At 41.6% G+C, this 4,413-nt stretch overlaps 1 long non-coding RNA gene across 1 annotated transcript; it reads right to left on the bottom strand.

Moving 5' to 3' along the window:
- Positions 1–1,464: 1,464 nt before the first annotated feature.
- LOC125514060 lies at positions 1,465–4,122 on the bottom strand. Its single transcript, XR_007286251.1, has 3 exons — positions 3,616–4,122; positions 3,202–3,324; positions 1,465–2,350 (listed from the first exon to the last, which is right to left on the bottom strand). It is a non-coding gene; the product is annotated as an uncharacterized LOC125514060 (long non-coding RNA).
- Between the last annotated feature and the right edge of the window lie 291 nt (positions 4,123–4,413).

Genomic DNA, 4,413 nt, shown 5'->3' with positions numbered 1-4,413 from the left:
AAAATACCATTTTATTGCTAAGCTAGGTAAAAATGCTAAGTGTAGGTCATTTTAGAGCTAAGCTAGGTAAATAGGTCATTTTGGAGCTTACTAAGGTTATTATGTCATTTTCAAGGAAAGTAAGGTAAGTCTATATCATTTTGGAGGTAACAAAGATTATCATGACATTTTTGAGGAAACAAAGCTAATTATAGCTCATTTTTTGTCTAACTTAGGTAGTTATGCCATTTAGTAGGAACGTAAGCTAAGTATGCATTTGTTAAGTAAAACACTAGAGAAAACTTACCCTCATCACAACAAATGCGATGAAGATCACAACTAAGATAAAGATTGATCCAACGACATAATGATACCAAGCCTCATTATCAATGGCATATTTTCTAATCTTCTTAAGCTTCGGGCGCATTGCATCCATCTTCAAGTGCATTGCATTCATCTTCATCTTGTGATCATCGACGGCATCGGAAACATACAACTCCAATGTCATCTTCTCTTCTTCAATTCTTTTAATTTTTTTCTTTCAAATACTCATTTTCTTTTTCAACTAAATTTAACTTCTCGACAAGAGGGTCGGTTTCAAATTCCGGTTCACATACCTCCTAGATTAAAATATCTCTATGTCAAAAAATAGTTATGAAAGAGAATTTACCACATCTGAATCATAAAGCGGGCGAGGGCCGACGGGGACGGACATCAAGACCATGGCACTATGTATAAGAAACAATCATACAAAGTAAGAAAATATACAAGTAACTATATAAATCATACAATCATACAAGTAACTATATAAATCAAGTACAACATAAAAAATTGAATACCTAGTCATAATGTGGTTCAATAAATGCTTCGGGATCAATAAATGCATCATCATCATCACTATCAGTAATGACGTGCTCATCATTATCATTAATAAATGCATCATCATCATGTGCAAGACGAAATCTATATCTATCTATATCTATATTTATACCTACTATTAAAAGGAGGTGATATTCCGAAAGTGCCTTTCTGCTTCCGAGCTCATTTGAGCTCGGTGAACAGTAAAATCGAAAAAAAATAAAAAAAATTCAAAAAATTCCAAATTTTTTTGGGGAGAAACATTGACAAAAGTTCTAAGTGCTTGCAAAAATTCATCATGAAATCACATTCCTGTAAAGCGTGGCAAAAAAAAACAAATTCAGTGCTCCAAAATGCTTTTGAAAGTAGCATTTTCAGAGTACTGATTTTGTTTTTTTTTTTGCCACGCCTTCTAGAAATGTGATTTCATGGCGAATTTTTGCAAACACTTAGAACTTTTGTCAATGTTTCTCCCAAAAAAATTGGATTTTTTTTAAAAAAATTGATTTAGTTTTGATTTTACTGTTTGAGCTCGGGTGCAGAAACTCCGCGTCCGTGATATTCTTGGTTTCGTCCCGCATTACGTCCAGCCATCCTATTTTGCTCACGTACGGCAAGATCAAGTTTGGTTAGATCGCCCGTCCTTTCACGTTTATTTGGATTATTGGGCTGATATTGGTTACATCAGCCCATAATATATCTCCAGCCAACCAGCAGCACACGCGTACAAGAACAACTCCAATACGGAGTCACGGGTGTCCAACTCCAGTACGGAGCCATGAGTATCCCGACTAGGATTTCACACAAAATTGACTGCTATATAACATATTAAAGGCTCGATCGGCAATCCACGTAAATTGCATCGCAATTTCAAGTCACCTCCACTGATTTCGCGGGAAAGCCGTCGTCTGGCAGAATCTGTCCACCTTCGTCGGTAGTCTGCCCACTGTCGCCTCTGCCAACTTCGACAGAAAACAAGACACCGTCCCACAAAATCTGTCCAATGTCGTCTCCGCCTACTTTGCTGGAAGACTGTCCAATGTCGCCTCCTCAGACTTCGACGAAAAACAAGCTGGTGTCCGACAACGCTCCATAGTTCACCGGAAATTCGTCGGCCGATTCTACGCTTGAGGTATGTGCACAAAGGGTTGAAATCAGGGTTGTTGGTTCTCTGTCGACCTGCACTTGATTGCTTCAAATATGTCTTCCCCCGTGCCCACCCGCCGCCGTGACGCTTGGCCGCTGGGTGTTTTTCTTGCCGCCCTGCCTCGCCCCAGCACCACCACCATCAGCGAGCGTAGCCGTTACTTACCGCTCATCGCCCCAGCACCACCACCACCACTGACACGCGTAGCCGTCACCGCTCCACCACGCCGCCTCCTAGAGCTGCTCTTCTGCACCTCCCTTCGCTCTGCTGCTCGCTCCTGCAACTCTATGGCTCATCTTGGCATCCGTCGCAAGCCCAGGTTCCTATTCGCCGGCGTCCCGGCAGCCAGACCGTGCTCTGTCTGTCCTGAATACGAGGGCCTACCAATTAGAGATTCATGCATGCATATGATTTCTGTTATTATTATAATTGCAGCCCATGCCAAGCAACATATCTTCCAGGACAAAGATTAAAGGTCCTGAATTATAGTGATATGCGTTAGAGATACATGCATGTATACTGTACATTGGTAGGCAGAATATGCAATACCTGACAGTGATGTGGATAGTTTGATCAGACTCAGCTTGCTGGTTACTTATATACATAGTTCTATGCCCGTATCGTGCTGGAAATCCAAAAATCCAGTCGCTTATGCAGACTATAATTAACTTTTCAATATAGTTAGATGATTTCAAAATTGGAGGTTTAACTTAAATTTTGTTGTTATTGCAGAAAATTGATGGCATCACTAAATTGACCATTGTAGATGATTTTGATAACTTTGATAACCGCCCTTCAGAAAAAGAAAACATGATAATTTACCATGTTATACCCTGAATTTACGAAAGTATAGGTTCATCATCAAATTATGGCACCAGAATAAAATAACATACCATAACTGTATAATAGTGTGCTTTGCCCTCAAAAGTCCCTTAGCTAACATGATAATTTTCAATCAGGTGAAGACAAAAAAGTGCACTTGAACCTATATGTTAATGCTTTCTTTAAGTGGTGAAGCACAGGAGAAAATAACACTTTAGTTTCCTAGATAATAAACATCAGGGAAACCAACCAAATCGATCAAAGGCATGAGGATCACTTGCAAGTTGAGTCTTTGATTGACAGAATTAACCTCAGTTATGCAATTATCTGCATGGAATAGCATAAACTGGGAAATTACAGCAGGAAAGCAAGCTAGAAAAGGTGAATTTGCAAACCTGTAGCTGGGGAAAGGTGTTCAACAATGTTTCCAATGTCTGTAGATGGTATTCGTCTGGAAAGACTTGGACTATGCAATACATCAGGTAGAATTGTGCAAGATCGCCCTTACAATTAACTACCTGCCAAAATATTTCAGCTTCAGTTTTCAGTCCATCATAGATAGAAAACTGTGTGGAATAAGTGCTCACTAACACATTCAGGCAAAAAATCCTAACGATACTACCATGCCAACCCAATATTATTAGTATCAGGTACAAGTAAAAAAAATGTCACATAACACAATGAAGATTAGGAGCTATCTAAATGGATCTGGATCTAAATTAAGTGTATATGTTTCTGAGTATGATTAACTGCTCAGAAGTGAATTCTACTCACATGCCGCAAGAGACCTGAGCGGAAACAAGACTAACCAGTCAAAAATTGTAGCCGAGGCCGCAGTGCGCGCTTAATCCCAGAGCACCAGCCGGCCCGCCACACACGCAGACGAGGGAGCACCGCATCACCCAAAGGGCAGTGGCTCGCCGGTGTCGGGACTTGCTGGCGCGGAGGCGGCGTGAAGGAAGCTCTCCGGGACGACAACAAGGTGTCGGCGTTGATGTGTGAAGCGGCGGCGGCGCACACGCGAGGTCGTCTAGGAGGAGGTGCTCTGCAGAGATCTGGGGCAGAGGAGGTCGGCGGGAGGAGAGCGAGCGGCATCGTGGTGGTCTCGCCACTGAGCGACAGCAGGAGGACAGTGAGCTGAGGCAGAGGAGAGCGAGTCGGCCATGGGCAGGTGGCTTCCAGGCGGATCAGGGAGACAGTGTCAGTGCGAGGAGAGCGTGAGCAGAAGCGTGCCGCCGCTGTTCTCCATTGAGAAGGAGAGAGCAATGGAAGAGGCTAGCATTTTTTATATATTTTTTGCAAGAAGAAGTTGGCGTTGGGGGTGTGCCGGCTACTTAGTGGGCTTAAACAAAGATGGGTCGGGGCTGGCTCGTGAGTGTATTTCTCCCTCTTTTCCCCCTATTTTATGGTTACTCAAACAAGAACAATTTTATTTTCAGCAATTAGAGATTTTGTGGCCGGGATTTAACGGAGGTTCAAATATTTTTAAATTTTTACAAACTTTCATGAAAACTGAGTTGGAATTATTACATATTAATATTCTCATAATCTCGAGTCGTTATTAAACCTTATTATTCTCTTTTTTTGAGAAATATTCACATCTTTTT

The sequence above is a fragment of the Triticum urartu genome, chromosome 6 (assembly GCF_003073215.2).
Source record: "Triticum urartu cultivar G1812 chromosome 6, Tu2.1, whole genome shotgun sequence".
Taxonomy (NCBI): Eukaryota; Viridiplantae; Streptophyta; class Magnoliopsida; order Poales; family Poaceae; genus Triticum; species Triticum urartu.
This window is presented reverse-complemented; position numbering and strand designations above follow the sequence as displayed.